General features: G+C 44.7%; 3 non-coding genes across 3 annotated transcripts; 2 read left to right on the forward strand and 1 right to left on the reverse strand.

The window, feature by feature from the left end:
- Positions 1-19,040: 19,040 nt before the first annotated feature.
- Positions 19,041-19,115, reverse strand: trnaf-gaa. The gene has a single exon. It is a non-coding gene; the product is annotated as a tRNA-Phe (tRNA).
- Positions 19,116-19,502: 387 nt separating this feature from the next.
- trnaw-cca lies at positions 19,503-19,574 on the forward strand. Its single transcript has one exon. It is a non-coding gene; the product is annotated as a tRNA-Trp (tRNA).
- Positions 19,575-22,244: 2,670 nt separating this feature from the next.
- trnak-uuu lies at positions 22,245-22,337 on the forward strand. Its single transcript has 2 exons — positions 22,245-22,281; positions 22,302-22,337. It is a non-coding gene; the product is annotated as a tRNA-Lys (tRNA).
- Positions 22,338-25,525: the final 3,188 nt, after the last annotated feature.

A 25,525-nucleotide genomic window follows, 5' to 3' on the forward strand; every position in this document is an offset into this window, starting at 1 on the left:
GACGAACAACATGCCTTTGAATTTGATTTCCAGTCGCGCAGGGTATTCATAATTATAAAAATAAAAGTTGTACTTAATCGGAAGCGCTCTGAGTCGCCGTCCGGCGTTGAGGGCGCTATATAAATCCTAGCTCTTTTTTGTTGTAGCTGTTGCATTTGCCTACACGGTCATTGCTCCTTACAGTAAATTCTGTGAAGCGCTGGAAGAGATTTGCAGGCTGTGTCAAGGCATTATATTTAATCTATGATGAGACTTGAATGATGGTTTTCAGAACATGATAGATTGAAAGGATCGGCACATTCTACATGTCCTCATATGTCAGGTGACATTTGTAGGCTTAGCGGAATGTGGGACAATAATAATACGTTGGGATAATTGACACGAGACGAAAGTTAAACGTTCAGTGGAATCGAGGAGTGGATGTTTGAATGAGAGAGCAGTATGGGGAAGCGTGTAAATTATAAGACGATTTGAAGTACAGAACGAGGACACAAAAGTTCTGTTATTGAGGTTTGTTTAAATTGGGGCTTACATAAGGTGAAGAAAGAGGAAACGGGGAGCAGATCCCTTCAGCTTCCATTTATACACTTTTCTCAGTTAGTCAATCAGTTAGTCTATACTCAAGTTTTCATGCTGACATGGTAGACATGAATCGCCTTGAGCTTCCTAAAATATGAGGTTAAAATTCAAACAAACAGAGGAATTATTCCTCTGAATTCAGTATTGCAAGGAAAGAAAAAAGACAAGGACAGACACAACATGAAATGTATTGATGTTGCGGGAAAGCACGTCACAGAAAAAAACAATTTCTTCTTGTCTTCTTGTACATATGTAGCACCTTTCATCCGGAATAGCGTCTCTGAACAATGAATTGTGCAGAGCTTGTCCAGAAACACTGTTCCTCAATTCCTCCTCCTTGAATACACGTTTAGTTAACACAGGAAGAGCTCCTCTCGGTCGGTGTCCTACTATCCCAGGCGCACTGGGACGCTTCCTGCTTTCGGAACACTACGTAAATGCATCTTGTTGTCGTTGAGGCGGAAGACAGTGGACAGATGGGGCTGGTACAGGTGTGGGATATATGCAGGACGATTAGGGCATCATGTGTGTGACACGTGAGTATCAGGATCGTTAAAAATGTCCGTTCTGCTAATGGAAGCCAATGGATCCTGGCAAGTATAAAAGCTTTAGCAAAGTTGCATCTACAGTCCATTTAGCACCTTTAATGCCGGGAACGTGGCCCTAGGCTTGCGTTTGTTGGTGCTGTTAAAGATTTGATTTAATTGTATTTTATGAACTTTTTGCTGAGGAACGAATAACATATCCAAAAAAATACTCACCTAGTTTCTTAGCTTGACAATCCACTCGAGGACCGGAAACGAGAACGTTTTTGCCAGTTACATAATTTAGAAATTTATTTCGGATTATAAAGCCTTTTGATCTATTCAATCTCATTGTCCATAACATTATTTTTGACAGTCAGAGAGTGAGCCACGCGTAAAGCCCAGTCCGTTCTACTTCCACTGCTCAAGGTTTTCATCATGGTCAGAAAGAACGTTCAATTAAGGTGATACATGTTTAGTGAAATAAGGTCAAAGTCTTCACTCCTGACCGAGCCTGACACAATATACACAGTGTGACTAAATAGACGTGATACAATTACAGTGTCTAATACGTCTCGGAGAAATGGTGATGAAATATATTATTTGTATATAATATGCATAATCAATGTATGTATATATTAGTAGTGTTTATACTACAACAATATTATCCTTGCGATGGAATTTGCGCCTGATCACAACATTGAGACGCCGCAAAGCGCTTCACAGAATATAATGTATAGTTTACTGACTGTGCCATTTGAGGGTTAAACGTGGCAGCAAATGTGCACCGCAGTATCCCACAACAGGACAAAAATTCACTGACCAAATTATTATTTTGTAAGGAGATTTGACGTCCTCGAGCTGTGTGTATGGGTGGTTGTGTCGGTGTATCTGTTGGGGGGAGGGTCAGGGTCGAAACCACAACCTCCTGACTCGGAGGCGAGAGAGAGCGAGAGAGAGAGAGAGAGGGGGAGTGAGAGTGAGAGTGAGAGAGAGAGAGCCGGAAAATGCAACCGAGTTCGAAAAATAAAAACTCTTTAGCTGGAAACTTATTAACTATAAATATATTAGTAATTTTAAATCAATTTTATAAATTTTTAATCGCGTTGTCAAAGATATGAGAATTGCAACTAGCGAGGACTTGCTTAATGTTAGATTAAAAAACAGATCTTTCTATATCCCGTTGAACTGACTTTGCAAAGTTAAGGATAAAGGATGTTCGTAACATCCACCATGAAGTATCTCGTCACTGAGACGTCTAAAACCGCTTTACAGAAAATAATGTAACGTGCAATGACTGTGAATTTTTGTGGGTGAAACGCAGCAACAATTGTGCACAGCAGCATCCCACAAACAATCTTGGATTAAGTGAACACATTCTTATTTTTGTAAGAAGATTTGGCTACACCCTCTCAACAACTCTCCTACTCGCGGAAATAACCCTCGCCCGTCTCCCCCCCACCCCCCCTCCCCCCAACCCAATCGATGGGAAGGAGGGAGCGAGGAGGGGGAAGAGAGTCGAGAGGGGAGCTGAAGGCAGAGGTTTACGGCCTTAGAGGGACGCGAAACTGGGAGGAGTAAGCCTAATAATAATAGTAATAATCCTTGCATTTGATATAGCGCTTTTCACGTCGGAGGACGTCCCAAAGCACTTCACAGAACACACTGTAAAGTGAATTGACTGTATATTTGTGGGCGAACGCGGCAGCCAATTGCGCACAGCAATGTCCCACAATCAGTCGTAGATTGAAAATGACCCATTTACTTATTGTTTTTGGTTTTGGAGGGATTATTATTAGGCGTGTGGAGTAAGGAAACTTGCCCAAGGTTTCGCCCTGCCTGGAATTGAACTCAGGTCTCTCACTTGCAAAGTGAGTGCTCTAACCACTGAGCTACAGGACTCCGGGCTGAGAGCTGAAGGCCCGACCACCGATGGTAGGGCGGTTGGGGCGGGGGTCGTGGAGCAGACCGGAGCCAGAGGAACGGAGGGTACGGGCAGGTAGGTAGGGGGATAGTAGGTTGGAGAGGTAGGAGGGAGCAAGGCCGTGAATGGCCTTGTAGGTGAGGATGAGGATCTTGAAATCAATCCTCTGGGGATGGGGAGCCAGTGGAGGCGAGCGAGGGTGGGAGTGATGTGGTCGCGAAGCCTGGTGCGGGACAGTACACGAGCTGCAGAGTTCTGAATGACCTGCAGCTTGTGGAGGGAGGTGGCGGGAAGGCCGGCGAGGAGAGAGTTCCCATAGTCCAGCCTTGAGGTGACAAAGGCGTGGACCAGGGTTTCAGCAGCGTGAGGGGTGAGGTAGTGCCGTAGTCTGGCGATGTTCCGAAGGTGATGGAAGGCGGTGCCAGTTGTAGTGCGGATGTGAGGGAGAAAGGACAGCTCAGGGTCGAACAAAAGGCCGAGGTTCCTGACTGGCTTGGAGAGGTGGAGAGTGCAGCCTTGGATGCTGAACAACATCACACACATGGATCCTGGAGCTCGACTGCACACTCTGCGTCAAATCTAAGACGTCAGTCATGTACTTCCATTGTTTCCTGCCTCAACAAGAGTCTTCAGAAAATCTTGCATAAATCAAAAGTATCAACGTATTTGGGTTTTACACTCAGCCTAATGTCGCTCTCCGCTCTCATGTAGTGAGCCACTCTGTGAAGGTGCCCAACACATCCTATTAACATTGTAATCCAGCATGTTTAGTGTATATCTAATCACGAACTGCCAGTTGATGTGAAATAGTGAATATATGAAGCCATTGGGCAAAATACAGAATTTCGCGAAATTCCTCTGTATATCCAACTTCCGACTAAGATCACACTACTTGTTGGTAGACACCAGACTTGCACTGTGTAACAATACTAGAGAGTTTGTCTCAGATACCCGTTGTCTAGCGCTGGGAGGACAGCTTCAAGTCCTGTGTTCAGTTCCTGGCGTCGCTGTACACACCACGCACCACATAGCAGCTTTCAGCATCTATGCATTAATGATCTCCACACCTGCTACCTTACCAGCAGCCAGGCCATGGCCTCCACTCGATAGGTGTTGCATCAGCATTGAGGAGTCCATGCAGAGCAGTGCCCATCAACGGTCAACAGTCTGTACCTCATTGAGTTCTCACAACTCGTATCAGACCTCTTAAATGCTGTATTCTGCCTATGACCAAGTGATTCTTGGTTTGGATTGAAATGAAGATAAATAGCTTGTGTGATCATTACTATCAGGCAATTGAAATTTTGTTGCTATTTTTCAATTGCGTCCAAGCATCTTGTCTCCAATATCTGCCTATTTAGATACTCGAATCGCAGTAGCATAATAGTTAAACATTGAGGCATTGTTTGCGTCAGAATTCAGGATACTGTTTGACCATTTGTAATGTTTGGATGACGGGACTTCCCAATTCTTCCCTCCACAGACTGCAGATTACTAATTGCAGTAGATTACTGCATTATCGCAAAAAGACATGGCACCAATTATCAGCGTGTGTGCCGTTTAATCTTAATAATAATAATAATAATACTTGCTTCTGTGAAGCGCTTTTCACGACCTCTAGACGTCCCAAACCGCTTCAGAGAATATACTGCACAGGGAATTGACTGTACATTTGTGGGCGAACGCGGCAGCCAATTGCGCACAGCAATGTCCCAAAAACTGTCGGAGATTCAAAATGACCAATTTATTCTTGTTTTTTGTTTTGGAGGGATTATTATCTTATCAGTTTTACGTTTATGTTTTACAACATTCCATGGGAATTCCATTGTGTAGACCAAAACTGCAACAGGTTGCACTGATATTGTGCCAGTCACGCGGAGTGGTGCCTTGTAACGCTGAACAGAGCGCTCCAAGGCACCATAGATGCTTATACCCATTGCAGGGCGCCTATAATTGTTTCTACAATTGCAAACCACGGAGCGCATTTCAATTTGAAATATCAAAAAGTTTTAATATTCATTATAAAGGTTCGTTACTGTACATGTGTCCATGAACAAGGACAATGTCATGGTAAGCCATTCAGTTTTATCTCCTGCCCTTTGCCTGATGAAATCATGCATCAATCCAGGACAAATGTAAAACTGGGAAATTTGCAAGGTTGGAATATCAAACAATATTTCAATACAAACACAGTTTGTATTACAAATGCCAATGTTTTCCTTAAGCAAAGTTTTGAATGCAATCTTTGAAAGTACAGAAGGAAGACTGCTCACAATTAAGCGAGACTGACACTCAGACGTAGTCAGATGAACATACAGATCTGAGCCACGCTAACACACTGACCAGAGCCAGCGTGTCTACCAGAACTAAGCCAGGCTGGTACCGAAACCTGAGCCAAGCTGACACCGGAGCTCAGTTAGGCTGACACACCGTGACAGAGCCAAGCTGATTTAGAGTGAATGAGCCCGGCTGACACCCAGAACTGAGCCAGAAAGACAACCAGACTTAAGCCAGGCTAACACCAAATGATAGAACCAGGCTGACTCCCCGATGTGAACCAGACTGATATCAATCCCTGACCAAAGCAATCATCCAGATGTGAGCCAGCCTAACACCCAGACCTGAGTGAAGCTGATAACCAGACCTGAGCCAGGCTAACATACAATGACTGAGCCAGGCTGACATCTAGAACGAAAAGGAATATTTACCGTTATATAGTTATAATCCAGGGAAACTATGAAGGAATTTCAAAAATTCAAAGCAAGCATGGGTCGTGCTGAAGAATAGAACAACATCAACAGGCACCCAATTTAATATCATGGAGAGAATTTGTTTTTGCGAAATTCTTACTTCTCTGTCCGATCTGCGTTTGTTGCCGAACTGTTAATAAGCAGTTTATCTTTTCTGGGTTCTATTTATTCATTATTTATTGATTATTAATTATGCGCAATACAATCCCAGTGAGCTTCACATTGATGGGTGGACGCGGGAAACGGGGAAATGGAGATTACCATAGGCATTGTCCAAGCGTTTAGTTTTCAGACGGGAATTAAGAATTGCTGGAGAAGGGACAACAACACCAACAACATGGTTGCATTTATAGAGCGCCTTTCACGTAGGGAGGACGTCCCAAGGCGCTGGACAGATGGGTCGAGACCCGATCAGGGGGGAAATGATCAGGATGAGAGGAGGGAAGTGAAGGAGCGAGAAGCGGGTAGAGAGTCGAAAGTGGAGGTGAAGGCACGGCAACGACAAAGTGCTGAATACAGACAGTGATATTCAGGGATTGAAAATGAATGAAGACTTGGTCATTGCTGATGTTAGAGAGTGCGGGTGACGGGCAGCATGACAGGGGTTTTCTGAGGCGAAGTAATTGGCAGCGGTGTGCAGTTGCAGATGTTAGAGAGAGAGCGAGTTTCTAAGGTGTGAAATGATTTAGATATGACGGTAAGCATCTTGAGATCAATCCATTCAGAGTCAAGGAGCCAGTGGAACCCAGCAAGGGTGGATTATGAGTGGGTGATTTTTATTAGAAGTGACGATATGGCCGGTGGGATTTTTATATAAAATGGGCCGTGTGTAAGCTGGAACTGACTGAGAGCACCACATACGAGTGTGCAAGTGACTTCAAGGAATGAAGTGATAAAAGCTTGGTTAAGATTTTCCAGTGAATACGGTGAGAATTAAGGGCACAAGCAAACAGAAACAAATTACATTTGTAAAGCAGTTTTGATATTGGGAGAACAACACAAGCTTCTGGGAAATCAGGGATTTGAAACCGAGGAGTCGGAAGGGAACTGGAGTGCTGGTGGGTACGGAGGGTAGGGTAAAAGGGTGTCCGAATATGCAGCCGAAGGGTAGGGTCTCTAGTCTTGCTTTGAAGGAGGCAAAGGAGGGAGGAATTTGAAGGGCAGTGGTGAATTGGATGAATATCAGCAAGACCGAGGCGTCCTGTTTGGCTTACGGCAACGCCTCCATAACTCGAGTCGTGGCAGCATCACCAATATTGGATGCAGTCACTCTGCAGTTCACGGGGCCGATCTCGAACACTGTAGACCAGTTTTACCCTCAACCGTACTTCATCCCGCATATCTGTGCCATGAACCGATTCTCTTTCTAGCCCTCTGCAAAGTTGCCCGGCTACACGACTACCTCGCAACAGAGACCTGCTCCGAGTCCCTCATACACGCGTTGAACGCAACCAGACTGAACTATGCAAACTCCCTGTCTGCCTCCGCATCTCCGCACTCAAAAGGGTGCAGATCCACCAGAAATCCACAGCCCGTGTCGTAACCCACATCAGGCTCCACAATCCTATTATACCCTTCCACGTTCAGCTCCACTGGCCGTCAATTAATCAGATGATACAATTAAATATCCTGTTCATCAATTTTAAAGCACACCATGGACGTTCTCCGTCTACCTCTTTGAACTAATCTCTCCCTACCAACTTGTCGGTTTCTTTCGCTCAGAGGGCTTTGGCTTGCTTCACGTTCACCATATTAGAAATTGGAGGACGGTGTTTCGACCTCTCTGCCCCACCCTCTGGAACTCCATCACAATTATTCCGCATGTCCTCTCCCTTGACTGCTTGAGGAACATCTGAATACCATACTCTTTCATCGTACCATCAGTCACCCTCATACCCATGTGCTCATTGAGGTTTTGATATCCGGGAAGCAAATGTAGACAATAAGACTGGCTGTTTCCAAGCTTGAAATAGAAAAGTAGATATAGGTGTCATACTCATGCATGTGGAGGTTGACTCTCAGAATGTACATGCTATAAGCAATTGGAGGCATTTACGAGAGGAAAAGAAGGGGAGCAAGAATGCAATCCTGCGATACACAATAGTGGACTGTGCACGAGTAGGAGGAGAAACTGGTTGAGTTAATGACATAAGATTATGTGTCAGAACGCTGTCTTATGTGGGAAGGAATGAGATCAAAGTGGATGGATCTCTTGCTGTGTCAAAAGCATTTGCAGCGCAAAGAGTCCGTGGGCTTTCTAGTCATAGAGAAACAGAACATCATAAATTTGTAGTTGATTTGACCATCATCTTTCACTCAGGATGAAAGATTCGAGGAGATTTTGAAGATCATCCACTAAATATTAATAATCGTAAACCTTGTTTTTTCACATAGCGTTATACCGCGTCCAGGAGACGCCTTAACGCGCTTCGCAGAATACGCTGTAAAGTGGATTGACTGTACATTTTGTGGGCGAGACGCGGCAGCAAATTGCACACGCAGTCTCCCGCAAGTAGTTGTGTATTGAGTGACCGATTTATTATTGTTAATTTTTGTTGGAATTATTTGCCCAAGGAAAGAGACGAACAGGCGAGGAGTGTTCATGTTTACTGCTAGGTACGCAGAGGCGTGTGGCGGAAGTAAGTTGCAAATGTTTCACCCTGCGGTAATAGAACCTGTTGCCCAATCTTGTGAGCCGAGTGCTCAAATCAGTGACCTACATGATTCCAAAAATAGACTATTCGTAATTGGAAACGGTCAAAGAATGGCGTGATCATAGATATAATTTAACAAAATAGCGATGAATATAGGTATAGAATGCAGAATTTCATGAAATTCTGCAAGAGGACTTCCAACACAAGGCCTTGATGCCAAGAATGTGGGAATTGGAGGAAATAAGCTGTAAATATGAGTCGGAGCAAATGTTCACCAATTGACGTCTTGAGAAAAGTAGAAAAGAATTATTCAAATTTATGTTGAGAGAATTTACAATGCTTACTTTCTTTCAACCATGTCTTTCAGTTCTCCATTCAAAAGTTTCTGCTCACTGATATCCATTGATGGCGACGTACTGGTTCTTGCTTATCGCTTCGAATTGCCTGTAATTTACATCAACCCCTTAAGTTTCCAAATTCTTTTTACAGCAGGCTAATCTACAGGAACTGACATTACAAAGATGACTGTCTGCTAAATATCTTATGAATAAATGTTTAACCTACATGTATGCCATGTCAAACAGAAATTAATATCTGCAGAGCATCAATCTGCACTGATTTGAAATCTTAGAATGTTGTTGCGCAATGTTACATCAAATCACAGGAGAGTAAATCCCCTAGAACAAGGTAAATCACTATCATGAGCAACACAAGAAACTTTAATTTCAAATGTTAACTGATTCTGTGACAGTCGGTATAATTCTTTACGAAGTCTGCTATGAAGTTACATTGATACAGCAATCATTGGTACTGCAAACCTCAAACTACTTTTGCTGTTAGTGCAAACCCCGCGGTCAAATATATATGACGACACGGATTGTTAGTCCAACAATAAAAACATATTGCATTTATATAGCGCCTTTTACTTTGGGAGGACGTCACAAGGCCTCAGACTGTCGAGGATTTCTTCCAAGCCGCGGGTGTTTCGGAAGGCTGGAGCCAAGGCAGTAGCTGTTGTAGGAAGTGAAATGACAGAAGACACGTTGACAAAGGCAGTTCTTCGGATGGACATTTGAGGCCAAGGGAATGTCAAAGCCAAGGGACAAGTGGATAGATTTCCAGAGCGAGAGGTCAAGTGGGATGAAAGGCGAACCATCAATTGTGAGGTGGACAGGGCAGAGGACGTATTGCATATCGGCATCTACTGAGTGTAGGGAATGTGTAGGAACAATCTTGAATTAAAAATTATGATTTACATCCAGTCTGTGTTCAATCAGACACAAACCTACTGCCCTTCTATTGGCTCAAACAAACTATCTTTCGATTCCACATCATCCGGACGCAAGTACAAACTGAGGCTCCACTTCCCCAGAATCAATTGCGTCCACAACCATCGGTTCCATGACTTACACATCCTCTCCTCCAATTACAAATGCAAACCTCTGATGTAATTTCTCATGTCGAAACTGCAGGGAATCCAATCTGCTATCAAAACTATTCCCTTGCCCTCCCAGTCTTCACCGAATTCTGGTTATTTGTTTTCTAACCGCTTCTCCCTATTTCTGTAGTTACTTATCTCTCACATGAAACTCAGCATGTGCTCTCCCGACCTGTTGCCATCCTCATTTTATCTCCTGTATTCTCCTCTTTCCCCTCTGCTACCAACATTTTAATTCTCTATCCGTCCATTAGGAATTCCTTCAAAAGTATTGCCATCACTCACTTCCTAAAGTAAATATATCCATGTTCTCAAATTACCATCCCCTCTCCACCCTATCATCCTTCCAAAGCGAAGTACTGTAGTTTAGTGGTTTCAGAACCTGGCTCCCAAGCGAGAGACAAGTGTTCAATTCCTGACAGGTTGAAACGTTTAGCATTTTTCCTTACTCTCCACTCATCTGTTTGCCTTCTAGAATTTCTAAACCGAGATGTTCGGCGATCAGCGGATCGCTCTTCTGCGGGTGATAATTGGTTCAAAAGAAAAAGCTTGTAATAATACAAATTAGGTCACTCAATCCACGGCCATTTGTTAAACACTGCCGTGTACAATATGCTAACAATAAAGTTTTGTGGCTAACTCCCTTTATTCAAATATAAGCACAGCAAGAACACGTAAAACATATACTACCCCAAATATACTAAATGTGAAGTCCTGTAGCTCAGTGGTTAGAGCACTCGCTTTGTAAGCGAGAGACCTGAGTTCAATTCCAGGCAGAGGGCGAAACCTTGGGCAAGTTTCCTTACTCCACACAGAGCCTAATAATAATCCCTCCAAAACCACAAACAATAATAAATTGGTCATTTTCAATCTACGACTGTTTGTGGGACATTGCTGTGCGCAATTGGCTGCCGCGTTCGCCCACAAGTATACAGTCAATTCACTTTACAGTGTATTCTGTGAAGCGCTTTGGGACGTCCTCCCGACGTGTAAAGCGCTATATCAAATGCAAGGATTATTATTAAGGATTAAGTGCGCTGTCAAATAATTTTTTTCCCCAAGAACATGGAGCTTTAAGCACAAAACAGCTTGTATCCTCCCAAGCCAGTGGTGACTTACTTTAACATTGCGTCTGGACAATTTGTTCTTAACCAGGCACAAACGACTTCAGTTATTAACAGATGATAAATGATGCTTCGAGAACAAAATGGTGTTTTCCGCCATTTTTGATGCATATAAACCAGAATAACGACTTAACGTTTGCAAACGCCCTGTCTTACAGCGTTTCGTTACGCATATCGTATTCTGACAATTCAACAGTTGGAAGTTCGAAGCTTCAGCAGCAACTGCTTTCCGCTCTGCATCTTAATCAAGATGGATTACACGCCCTGGATTTATTATGTGAACGTACGTTCACAAACTTAGAATGTAGGTTACGGAGTTGTCACCTCAAAATTAAATTTCCTCGTCAGCTATGTGACGGACACCTGCTTCCAACATGGTGGAGGAAATCAAAGTTTATGACTAACCAGCATTTCCAATGTACTCGAAGTCCAATTTCAATCCTGTATATCATCCGCACCGAACAACATCTACGTAATATATGTCCCCGTGTATTAAATGCATTCAATGCTCAGTGAAATAAACATAGCCTCCAGGTTGCTCAGCGACATGTAAGTTCAGCCACGTTTCTCAATCCGTGCACCGACTTCGCGTCAGTCATTCAATTCACAGAGCCCTGGCTGGACAACTCCAAGGGCAGTCTTCACAGCTCCTTTCCAAAAGAGCTGAAGAACATTCAAAATTCTGCAGCCAATGGTCTCTCCAAATCCAACCAATGCTTACCCACCAACACTGGCTCACCATTCCCCTAAAGGGTTAAATATCGTCAGTTCGATCCTCACTGATAAATCCGTCCAAGGTCTAGCCCCACCCAAGCGTTGTGACCTTTTACGATTCTGCACGCCAAGATGCTCCTCCCTGTACACCAGGCACCGTTCAAGATCCTTGTAAGGGCGACAGATATATAAGCAATAACTTGCCTCTATATGGCGTACTTCTCGCTGTATAGTGTCACAGTCAGCATATCTCATTGGTTTGGTCAATCCAGCAGATGGGACGAACCACCTTTTTGCGAGCACCACAGTAGGTTCAACAGAACAGCACCGATTGCCTCTGTTGTGTTCTGTCACTTCAATTGTGATATTGGCAGTTTTCGCAAGACGATCACGATAAGAACACGACATATGGCGGTGTAAATATGAGAATGGCATTTAATTAAAATTAGAAGCCGTAAGTTGATTCGAACCTTGGATTAAATGTGTTCAGTGAGAATAAAAACAGATCAGAAATGTGAATAAGTGCTATGCCTGTTTAACAACTACCGACTTTCCTGTAAGACTGAAAGCATTTCGAAATTAATATTTTACTGAACGTGCTGAAAGCACCCCTTTGCTGAGTTTGGACACTGAAATCTCTCACATCAGCTGAGAACATGGTAACTATAAGATATATGGAACTTGTTGGTCAATACAAGGCAACAAAAATTATATTAACATGTCAATTTTCCAATAGGGAGGTATGAGTGAGCCTCATTGAACGTCAAACTACAAGTACTGGACAATTGGTTTTGTTTCTTGTCCATCACTCAACTGCTGGACGTTTGCAAAATATTAACGAGTGAAGGTCCCATCCAGATTTGGTAAATTGATTCACAATCCAGATTATTGCCAATTCCACAATGGAACTGAATTCATTCATAAAGCCAATGTTGGAATTTTACTGGTTACTTCAAGATCATAACTTTGGATTTACGTTTGTAGAACGCATATCAGCTGAGCTGACTGGTAATAGTCAGCGATTGTACACAACGATTATATGTCAACATTAGTAATATGTTTCTGATACCGTCATTAATAAGTTCTCATTACCGGGACTATTCACATTTTTTTAGTGTTTATGTTCTTATTAAAAACTGGTGTCATACGTTGTCTTCAGACTATGAGTCTTGGATTTTGGACGTGCAGGACAGATATGACTACGGCTTCCCCACTGAAACTTCATTGATCAAACTTGATGAGGAAACAATCTCTCACTACGACCAATGAAACTCAAGTGAAACCAGAAACCAGAGAGGTGGTGGAGGAAAGAATGTAATGGTGTTCAATGCACTACCTCAAAACAGTTACAGAATCGCGTGAAGCTTTTATCAGGGACATCAATCTTCTGCTCGGGTGGTGCGATGGAAGTGAACAATGCTTTCCTTTTATCATTTAAAACGAAGGAGAATTGAACAGTTACATTTTATTCGAGAATCCATCCAGTGCGATAACGTTTCCAATTTCATCTGAACTCTCTAAACGTATTAAACTCTATCCTGTGAATACGATTGTCGAAGAGATTGGTAGAGTTTGAATGAAAAGGAGCGCAAAGGCATTCGATGCTCGTGTTGTGGCCACAATTTACAATCAATCAGTCCAAACAGTAATATTTTATTTAAACAGTTGAAGTAACAGAGCAAATGGGTATTTAAGAATCTTCTTCATTTCCTCTCTAAACTTACTCTGAGTCACCATATAGATGCAAGTGTTCGTACAGGAGCTCAAAAGCTGAAGCATGAATCCAATCTGTTGGATGGTATAGCGAATGCTCTTTTCTTTCTTTGCAAAGGGATAATTAACAACTGACCATTTTAACGAATAGACAACATTTGTCATCCACAAAAGTAGAAAACTGCCCGATATAGCGAAGAGCAAAATGATGGATTTTCTCCGTTTCACCATTTCGGGATCGTTCGGTTTATTACCACTGCTGTCACCTCGGATTCGCTTGCGGGCTCTGCTGGCTACTAAAATGTGACTTACAGTCAAAGCATTGATACAGATAATGAGAACAGACACCAGTACAGGATTGAACACACAGATTAACCATTCGTACGCTCTCCAATATTCTGAAGTCCGATAACTTGGTTTTGGTCTGCAGTATTTCGGTATATTATTAATTATGACACGAGGAATCAAAATAAAATAAAACGGAATGCACTGCGCAAAGCTAAGCACCCAAACTGTCGTTATAACCAAAATAGCCGATTTTACAGAGCAAAATCTATTTTTTATTTTCTGACAACAAATGGCGACATAGCGATCAAAGGTGAAAGCGGCCGTTTGCCAGATAGAACATCGAGTGGCTGATGTCAGCAGAACAATTCGTAACTTACACACAGGAGTGTAGGAAAAGAAGCTAAACAGGAAATACATTTGATTAATGCGATTCAGTATTAGATCGTTGATAATAACCATTAGATCCGCCGCTGCCATGGCCACCAGGTAGAGAGTGACGACCTTGGAGAGACCGCACCTTCCCCGGGACAGGATTACAATGGCCAACAAGTTCACTGAAAAGGGGAAAAACAACACATGTTCACTGACGCAGACACACAACTATAGCTGAAAAGTGCAGGCAACTGGGCGAGTGGGTGCCAATCCCATTACACAGCCTTACTCTCAAACCATCGCTCACTTAACCATTATTCCGGGATGAGCCGTGTGGCATTAGACGTTTTTTGTCTACCCAGGAGCAAGGCCAGAGTCTCTACAGATCTCAGTCCAGCCCCAGCAAATGGGAGAGATGGGCGTGTTGCCATCTCCTTAATAAGACAGATAACGCTTCTCTACTGGAGCCTTACAGTCCTGGAGAGCAAGTGCACACAGCTGGACATGAATAGTTAAAGTACTTCGGAGTCTGCACAATGTGAATCAAGTTAAGTATTCTTCAATAAGAACTGCACTATTGTAGAAAGTTTTGTGTAACTGACATCCAGGTCTCATGATTGTTTGTGATATGTTCCTCTACATATATCGGCTGCTCTTTTCGCTTACAAAATGCACAATAAATGCATTTTACAGCATAAGGACAGTGAGACGTTTGGAGACAATCTGCTGACTTTAGCGGCATTGTATCAAACATAAGGATAACGAAGACAATGACCAGTTCAGCAAACAAGTAAAAGCGAACTCAAATAAATATTTCGGGATAAATATGTGACATTACTGCCAGTCTCTGAATTCTATAAATAAAATATAACTGTTAGTCACCTACCTGGTAATCCAACTACAGCAAGAATCGGGTAATAAATTGTTTCTATTTCATATAATGTTGAATACGCCATGGCAAGATATCAGCAGGACCGTTGTTGCCGAATGCAGAGTCTACAACTAAGAGTTTGAGATAACGCATTGAGAGGCAATATTATTTATTCCAATAGGAAACCTCTGGAGAGCTTCCGAATTGCATCATTTGAACTGTTGATGCAGTCACTCGATGTCACGCCAAGCGGTACTCATCTCTATGTCAGGTGCAGTCCTGTAGCCAAGTGGCTAATGTGCTCACCTCGCAAGCGAGACACTTGTAGTTGATTCGCTGCAGGGCAAAACCTTGCGCATGTTTCCTTACTTCAAACACCTGTTAATAATCCCTCAATGAAATAAAATAGAAATAAATCAATTGGTCACGTAAATCCACCATTTTTTGTTGGACACTGCTGTGCGTATTTGGTTATAGCGTTACGCCCACCAATATACATTCAATTCACTTTACCGTATACTTTCTGAATGCTGGACTTCCAGGAGACACGGAAAGCGCTATAACAAATTCACAATTATTATTTGTATTATTGTTTAACAAAGATAATGGGCGTAATGTTTAGATTGAATGCAATACGGCAACAGCACCGGATATTGATTGAGATATTCAGTTTCTTGTTAAAACTGCTTCGTGAAATAAATCAATTTCTGCTTTACCTTGTTTATAAAGTCGATTCGTTACTGTGTAACTGAATGACATACACGAATCTAAGATAGTTAGCAATGCAGTGAAGCGGAGACGAGGAGGCATCCACTTAATTATTGGAAGTTAATCATGGAAAATATAATCGAGTGCAAGAACAAGAATCGAATCATGGTGGCTTTAAAAATAATATTATTAATCCTTATATTTCATACACCGCGAGTCATGTCGGGAGAAGGCCTCAAATATATGGTAAACTTACCAGGAGTCACATGCATCCCAGCTGTACATGGTCCGCTCTCTCCCTTAGAACAATCCTGCGTACCAAATTCCTGAGATGTATTGGTACAGGGACGCAGGATTGCTATGCGCACTGAGTTGAACCAGTGGAAATTGCAAAGCTTTCCTTTGAATGCAAAGTTTGTCAAGTTTCGTGCCGAATAGAGTCAAACCTATGGGATCGCGCTTTTATTAAAGGATTATATGCTGCTGACTGCAAAGATCGATGACCGCTCACTGGACTGCCCTTTAAACTCCGACCGATGAGCGAGTCTGGCCGAACTGTTATCGGTTGTGCCTGGAGCAGTGGATAAATGTGACTATGGCGCACGGTTGTCTGGATCCTGCAAAGTCGACACCCTGGAGCCAATTCAACCCCAAGTGTCCATGCTCGTTTACTCTCTCGAAGGAGGATAACTATTATGAAGCCACATGAATTCCGACAGAAGGGGTTTTGAACCATCACCTGGAGGGAAAACAGGGTGACACAAAGCAGCTGCCTCAAGTCACCATTGTTTTTCTGACACTCGGCTTTTAGTTCAATTGGACACAACAGTTGCAATTGTTTGAGTTAATACTTTGAATCAAAGATAACTTTAATTTCCAATAAAGGAACACCTTTTTNCTCTTAAATATTGGAATCAAGTGGGGTGATCTTTTGGTGATGCATTTCATTGAGAGTCTTTACCAGTGTTCATCACAAAGTGATGAAGAGCTAGATTGGGGCTTCATTTGGTGGAATATAGCTCTGTTTTGGTGCAGTAATGGCTCTGTGACGCACATGATCTAATGTGAAGAAATTTACTAATTAATTTCTTTTCGGTGTCATAAATAATCTTCTAGAACTAATGCTAATTTTGTTGGAGTTTAACGGATTTGAGAATTGACCAGTAGCGGCTTCTGTTGAAGGCAGATTTCGATGAATATGTGTGAGAAAAAAAATACACATTCGAAAGAAACAGCACAAGTTTACATTTGTAAAGTGCCTTTCGCTTTTGGAGAACGCCACAGGGCACTAGACAGTCATTGAAACGCACGTTAGCTTTTGATTGGGATGAGTAAGGAAGCTAGGCGGCGAGGGTAGCAGTCAAAGTGTGTCTGAAGGCTTGGTCGAAGCCAAGAATGTTAATTCGGGTCTTGAAGGCGGCACTGGAGGGGCGAGACCGATGGACTGTGGGATCGAATTCTTGAAGATGGGGTCAGAGAGGATGAAGGCCGACCAATGGCGGGGCGGGCGAGTCAGTGAATGTGAAGCCTATCGCATTCCGCTGAGCAGAGAGAGAGGACAGGTTGTGTTGAGATCGCAGGTCACAGAAATAGGAAGGAGGAAGGCTATGGGAGGTTTTGACCATGAGGAAAGTTATCTTGATCTGTATCCTCTGACAGATCGGAAGCCAGGGGAGCAAGACGAAGATGGCGGTCATAGGGTTGTGGAGACTGCAGAGTCGTGGATGATGTGCTCCGAAATCTGTATGAATAAAAACTAGGAAATATGAACACATTGGTGTGTAGCTAACCGGGAGAGTATTCAATTGCAGATAAAGTTCAAATCTAGAGTTTTTTTCTCAGCTGGAGTCAATACTGCCAATAAAAAATCTGTAATTTTCTTCATATTTTAATCTTCTGTGAGTTAATTATCGTCACTGCATTTGATATAGCAGCTCTCACATAAAGTGCATCCATAGCGAGACAAAAAAAAATAGATGCTCCAAAGCCAAGAGACAAATGTATCCACATTTACTCCAATAATGTGGCCTGCAAATGAATGTCAGGCAACACAGCGCTAATCGTATTCTAGTTAACTGAGCTATCAGGCCTTCAGGTTCGGGTGGCTGGTGATCCCCACGACGTGGGCTGCTGCCTATCCGCCCCTGGTATCGACTGATACCGATTACAGAATGACCTGCCCTGCCTGCTCCATTCCTCTCTCTCGCTGTCGAAGTACAGACTTGGCGGATGATCAAGACGTCCGTCTTGATACTTACATTCTAACGTTCCAAATCTCCAGTTTCTGTGGTTTCGGTAGGAGAGGTCAGGCCTTCGCAAGAGTCACCACAGAACTACTCCTCTGTTCTCTCCCGGATCCGAGAGAACTTCACTCAGTTTCTGAAGGTTATACCGCTTACAGGCACATCACCGACCGACCATTACCAAGCTTCAGATCTGGTCATCCTAACCTGCAAATGGTGTTCTTCGTATCGGAACCTCTCCGTAATGGGTTCTTAAGCAATCCTTCATACCGCCCATGGGTGCTGCAACACATTCCGCCTCTCCAACTTAATTCTGTTCACAGCTCCTTCCAATGGGCTCTCTCGTGGAGTTTTACTACATGATTTTCTCCACCATGATTCCACGAGCACAGATTTTAGTCTGTTTCTTCTCATGTGTCATTTTGTCAAAGCCCATCGGGAAACAGAAGTGGTTTACATCTGTTACATTTCGCTTGTTTTATTCTGAGCTGCCCGAATAATTCGCTAAGATTGGTCAGCATGTATTTTTTTTGGAAAATCCATGATGGCTGCTGCGCACAATATTCTGCTGCTCCTGATACAATAATAATATTCAACCGCAGGGCAGAGACAGAGGAACAAAGAATCAATCACCAAGAATCAAACAAGGCTCACAATAATAGAAATCTTACATATTACCATTGAACCACTGGCGCTGCAACGGATGCTCATTTCGCCTATTGAATGGGATACGTACTGGGTTGGTATGACAAAGATAGTTCATTTGATTCAAAATACAGAGTGGGAAACAGGGACAAAATTCATTTAAAATTTGGGCTCGTCCGGGATTTGAATCCGGGACCTCTCGCATATTTATTCATTTCCTAACCCCAAAGCGAGAATCATACCCCCAGAACAACGAGCCATTTCGTGTACCAAATAACTCAAGTTTCAAAAGAAGAACTTGGCAATATCATACTGAATTTGTTGATTTGCTGCACATTAATCAAAATTCATCACATCTTCAAGTCATTGCAAATAATAAATTGTGTTTGTCTGATTGAAACTGAAATACGCAGAAGAGTCACAATGCAATGACTCCCAAACAGTATTAACAGAACATACGTAGGCTATGAGTTGCAGCCGAACTGAACAAAAACGCTGCGAAACCCGGGATTGAACCAGGGACCTTCAGATCTTCAGTCTAGCGCTCTCCCAACTGAGCTATTTCGGCGGTTGTAAAATTACATGTTTCTGCTTGTTTTCAAAATTTGCACAAATCTTGGTTTCTGGTGAAACTCCTTTTAACTTCTGGTCCCTCATTTTGGGGATTTTGTAGCAAAGTTATATTCACATAAAGCAAACTGCTGCCACCACTTTCAGGTTTGGAGAACTTTTTCTAAGGGATTTTTCACAGATGTTTGGGAGCTCCGAATGTCGTCCTTCAAGCGAGTATTGTTTTCTAATGAAACTCCTTTTAACTTCTGTTCGCTCATTTTGGGGACGTTATAGCGTTTGACTAATTTGTCGAATCCTCAGTAATTTATTTTCATGATACAGGTGTTGCTCTGTTTTATATTCTGCCTCTACAATTCCAGCCTGTTGTCTAAGAGAAGCTGTCGACTTCGTGGCGCAACGGTAGCGGGTCTGACTCCAGATCAGAAGGCTACGTGTTCAAATCACGTCGAGGTCAATGTTTTGATTCACATTCACGTGAAAAACAACGAAATGGACAATCTTATCGGCCCATTTTAAAGTTTTACCAGCGAAGAGAAACATCTTACCACAGCTGGGTTTTCTCTGTTTAAAAGCAAAACGTTGAAATTATTTTGAAAACAAGTATTAATTTACATTTCTGTCTTCCGGTGAAGTGTAAAGAGAGTTGAACTCTAATCAATCCCAGCATTTCTCTTTACCATCCATAATTATGTCCTTGTTTTATTTTGTGATGGTGATGAGCCCGAATCCGCCACTACCTGAACCCTCAGGCGGATGAATCTCTTCTTCATGGCTTCATCACCTCCAGGCTCGACTGCTTGTCGGTCTTTACAACTCCTGCTTCGTCTTCTGCCTCTCTGTGTGCCTCAGGGTGTAGGTGTGGGTCTCAAGGCGTGTGTGCGTGTACGTGTGTGTGTGTGTTTGCGTGCGTCTATGATCGTGCGTGTGTGCGCGTGTGTGTGTGTCTGTGTGAGTCTGTGTGAGCGTGTGCGTGTGTGTTTGTGTGTGCGTGTGTGTGTCAAGCAGCATATATCAGGAATTTCCGTTGGAATACATCCACGGAAATATATCAAGTGCATCAAGCAAGAGCTGAATCATCGGCAGAATCAGTACGGCAGGCATCACCCTGCGAAGCTAATACCTGAAATAAAGTTAATTTGGTGCCACTAACAATACGAATTGCTTTGTGACGCTCATGATTTCCAATTTTTCGATTCATTTGCAACATGTTCTTTTGCAACATGTCCTCCACAATCTGCAGTTAATCCAGGACTCTGCAGCCCGTTTTCTTTCCCGCACCAAACTCCGTGACCCCATCTCCCGCTATTCTCGTCTGACTCCATTGGCTCCCTATCTTTCAGAGGATCCAGTTCAAAATCCTAGTTCTCACCTAAAACGGCTTGCCCCACCCTATCTATTTGACCTCCTAACCCCGTACCAACCCGCCCTCTACCCTCCGATCAGCCGGCTCTGGCCTGACCCACGTCTTCCGACCCATCGGCCGAAATATTGTCGCAAAGACTTCATCCATTCTGTCCCCAACCTCTGAAACTCCATCCCCCAATCAATCAGCCTCGGCCCCTCCTTAGCCTTCTCAATTTCCCGCCTGGAAGCCCTCCTCTTCGATCATGCTATTGGTCAACACCCTGCACCTCACCTCCCTCCTCCCAACTGACGCCATTTCGGTTCTGAAATGCTATACAATGTCCAGCGCCTTGGAACGTCCTCCTGACGTGAGATGCGCTAAACAAAAATGTAATCTTGTTGTTGTTGTGGTCCTTTTTCATGCGCGATTTACAATCACATCGGTATCAGCGTTGAATTATGAAGACTTGAATTTGGAAACATTAAGCTATGCTGCGGCAAGAAAAATGTTACTCAGTCTTAATCTTGTTCCTCACTCAACGGTAGATTACCTCCAGACACTTTTTGTTTCGGAATTTGCAGGCTTTGGTATGAGCAACAGGGTGACTCTGATGAGCCTCTTTGTACTTTGCGTCTTGTGTGAATTGAATCCGTATGAATCCAAGTTAGTATCGCGGATAGTATTCCCGCCTTTCATATGGATTGAATTCCCAGACGGACAGGTAGTTTATGCCTTTAAATTTTTTTAAGCAAATTGGAACCACGAAAAATTAAATTAATGTAAATATATTGGTGTGAATAGAAGGAAATCTTGCAAAAGTGGTGGGGGCTGGATGCTTATCGTGATAATTTCCTTGAGCATTATTCCCCCTCGCCTTCACAATCACATTCCTGGAGATTCGGACACCTTTCGACATTTTTTTGCGTTTGCAGATGCTTGTGTACGATATTTGCGATTTGGGCGCTACTGGAATCTGAACAGAAATAGTCCAAACGGTTTAGAATCGGTGTTGGTTACTGTACACATGCATCGAAGCTATGTATTCTGAAGTTTATTAGAAACAACGGAAGTTACAAATTGATAGTGTCACAGAGACACAAACCTATAGGAACAGACGTCAAATATTATTCAGGAATCCTGCTTGCTAGAAACTGCTTCTCTGTCTCATTCCCCAGGCTTCCCATTCCCCAGGCTGTTTTACCAAGGATTCAATCATCTTTCCAGTCCCACCATGTGGCTCCCACACTCAGCTCCAGTTGATCCAACAAAAATAATCCAACAGATTCGGACCCGGTAAATCTGCTTGGACACTTAGGTTGTTAGATTATGTGAGGACAATACTCGCTCTCAAGATCTAGTATTATTTTCAAATAAATTATTCCTGAAGTTTCAGAAATGGAGGAGCCGCAATCAACCAACATCAAAAAGTTGCGGCAATTCACAACCAAACCGTTAGTTTTCGTATCGAATGAAGCTACTAAGAGAGAATTTAGCCTTGTGCAAAACATCTATTTCTTTACACAATCCACATTCTTTATTTCTTATCCCCACCTGGAACCCATTTTGACTATTGCAGTTAGTTATACAGAGACCAGGCATGCTAAACAGAGAAAATGCCTGATATAGAGTGAAAAGGCCTGTGATGCAGAGACCAGGGATATTTTAAAGAGACCAGGCCTGTTATGCTGAGAGCAGGCCGCTTATGCACAGATCAGTCCTGTCATACAAATTTCAGGCATGTTATTAAGTGACCTGTGTCTCTTACACACAGATCAGGGAGCCCGGATAGCTCAGTCGGTAGAGCATCAGACTTTTAAACTGACCAATGTGACGGGAATCTGAGGGTCCAGGGTTCAAGTCCCTGTTCGGGCGTTCCATTTCGTTTTTGGCGGGTTGGTAGGTTCTGAAGGGAAAGCACACACGTGGTTGTTCACTCTTACCCTATATCAAACAGGTGACATACGTATGACATTGAAATCTTATTCTTTATGCAAGAAATCCTCAGTTTCTTCTTTCCAAGCTGAATGTGATCATGATGACATCTGAACATCTGATTACATGTTATCAGAAACAGAACATGAGTCAAACTGCAGCGAAACTTCTCTAACGTGGAATAAAATCCAGATTCACTCCACATCTCACCGGGGCTCCAATTAATCCTATATTTGAACGTTCTGTTTCAAGTTCATCAACTGCACGTGCTTTCTTAACCCTGCACGAATCTATCTTTCTGATTTCCTGACACCTAGGTCTTTGCCCACTCCCTGCATTTGGCTAAAACTGAACTTCCGTGTGATCTGTGCCCACCTTCTGCACTCAGCTTATGGTGACATTCGGTGCGTGACACGTTCTTTCAGTGTCACTGTCGGGGAGCGGCAGCAGGACATCGCGGGGAGGAGCCTGGGCCTACTGACCCAGGTACTTAAACTCGACGCCGGAGCGAGTGCAGCCAGTCGGGGAGCGGCGGCAGGAGAGCGCGGGGAGGAGCCTGGGCCTACTGACCCAGGTACTTAAACTCGACGCCGGAGCGAGTTCAGCCAGTCGGGGAGCGGCAGCAGGACATCGCGGGGAGGAGCCTGGGCCTACTGACCCAGGTACTTAAACTCGACGCCGGAGCGAGTGCAGCTAGGCAGCGAGGGGAGGGGTGGGGGCGGAGCGGGGGAACTGCGACGTCATAGATTAGTTCTCAGGTGAGTGCGCACGCACAAAAAAAAAAAAAAAACAACAAAAAAAAAACAAAACAAAAAAAAAACCCTCTGCGCCCCCCCCCCCCCCCCCCCGGGGCTCACATCAGAGCCCACTATGGTCCTGTTGGGTTCGATGCCCCAATCTGCGGGATAATGCCATCCACCTGACCGCTCGCTCCCGGTCCCCGCGTGCGCACTATGGCTGCCGCTTTGACCCGAGCCCCCTCACCCCCTCCCTCCCTCCCCCCTCCTCTCTCCCCCCAAACCCTCCCCCTCTCCATCTCTCCCGCTCTCTCCTCCTCTCTCTCCGTCCCTCTCGTCTTCTATCCCCACTTGACCCTCCCACAACCTCCCTCTGTTCCAGTCTGGGAATCCTCCGCCGGGCTCACCGCGGCACTCGGCGTTGGCTGTCCAGCAGCAGCCACACCGACTGCCCCATTCCCCACCACTCTCGCCAGCCACCCCGGACACAGACCCGGGGAGTCAACCTCTCCTCCCTCATCCCCATCCCCCCACCCCTGCCTCACAACCTGGACCCCCCTCCCCTCCCACACACCCTTCTGTCAACCGCTCCCTCCACATCGGACTGCAAAATGTCCGCTCCCTCTGCAACAAGGCCCTGGTCATCAACGATCTCATCCTTGATGAGAACGTTGATATCATGGCCTTGACAGAAACCTGGCTCACCCCAGGCGACACCTTCCCCCTCACGGAGGCCACGCCACCCGGCTACACCTCCCACCACATCCCCCGCCCCAACCGCCGTGGCGGTGGTGTTGCCCTTATCTCAAGGACACCACTTGCCCTATCCCCCTACTCCTCTGGCTCTTTCCCCTCCTTCGAGCACCTCACCCTCTCCCACCCCTCATTCCTCTCCCTTAAAATCCTCCTCCTCTACCGGCCCCCTAAAACCTCTCCCACCTTCATCTCTGACATTTCAACACTCCTCACATCTCTTTGCCTCTCCTCTGATCGCCTCATCATCCTGGGCGACTTTAACCTACACTTCACCCCCTCCTGCTCCATCTCCACAGACTTCTCTTCCCTGCTCTCCTCACTCAACCTTTCCCTACACATAAACTCCCCCACTCACAGTCACGGCCACCCACTCGATTTGGTGATCACCCGGGGCCTCAGTGTCTCGGATGTCACTATTACCGACAAGGCCATCTCCGACCACTACTTCATCTCCTTCACCACCTCCACCCCCCTCCCCACCTCCACCAGACCCACCACCATCTTCTACCGCCCTTGGAAGAAGTTACCCCCACAATCCCTAACCGATGCCTTGGAGTCCTCTGAACTCCTCTCCCTCTGGCCTTCAACCCTCACCGACCCCTCTTCTCCTCTCTCCCTCCTCCACAATATCCTCTCCTCCACACTCGATACTCTTGCCCCCATCACTTCCCGCACTGTCTCCTACTCCCGCTCCTCCCCCTGGTACACCACCCACCTCCGCTCACTGAAATGCCAGGTGCGGGCTGCTGAGCGCACCTTTGTCAAATCCGGCTTAACGGTCCACCGACAAATCTGGCTGGACCTCCTCAAAATTTACCGCTCCACTCTAGCCTCGGCCAAGTCGTCCTTCTACTCCAGGATAATCCTGGAGGCGAAGAACAACCCCAGGCTACTGTTTTCCACCACATCCCGACTCCTCCGTCCCCCCCGCCACCCCGCGCAGGTCATCTCCTCCAACCTTCACTGCGAGGAGATGCTGGATTTCCTTGAATCCAAGATCAAGGGAATCCGCTCCGCGGTCACTTCCCCTCCAACTTCCACCCACCACCCACCCCTTCCCTCCCACACTCCGACTCCTACCCATCCTCCCCTACACACCTTCGTACCCGTTTCCCCACCCTCTGTCACTGAACTCATCCTATCCCTAAAACCAACCACCTGCTCCCTTGACCCCATCCCCACTCCACTCCTTATCTCCCAGCTCCATTTTCTTGCCCCACACATCACTGACATCATAAACCTGTCCCTCTCCTCTGGCTCTGTCCCCATTCCATTAAAAACTGCCATCATCACGCCCACCCTGAAAAAACCCTCCCTTGATGCGTCGCAGCTATCAAGCTACCGGCCCATCTCCAACCTCCCCTTTCTCTCCAAGGTCTTGGAAAGAGTTGTCGCCTCCCAACTGCGCTCTTTCCTCTCCACCCATTCTCTTTTTGAACCCCTTCAGTCAGGTTTCCGTGCTGCTCATAGCACAGAAACTGCCCTGGTCAAGGTCACCAATGATATCCTGACTATCTGTGACCAGGGCTCCCTCTGTCTCCTCGTCCTCCTCGACCTATCGGCAGCATTCGATACGGTCGACCACGCTATCCTACTCCACCGCTTGTCCTCCCACCTCAACCTTCAAGGCACTGT

Source organism: Callorhinchus milii, unplaced genomic scaffold (assembly GCF_018977255.1).
Source record: "Callorhinchus milii isolate IMCB2004 unplaced genomic scaffold, IMCB_Cmil_1.0 Scaffold42, whole genome shotgun sequence".
Taxonomy (NCBI): Eukaryota; Metazoa; Chordata; class Chondrichthyes; order Chimaeriformes; family Callorhinchidae; genus Callorhinchus; species Callorhinchus milii.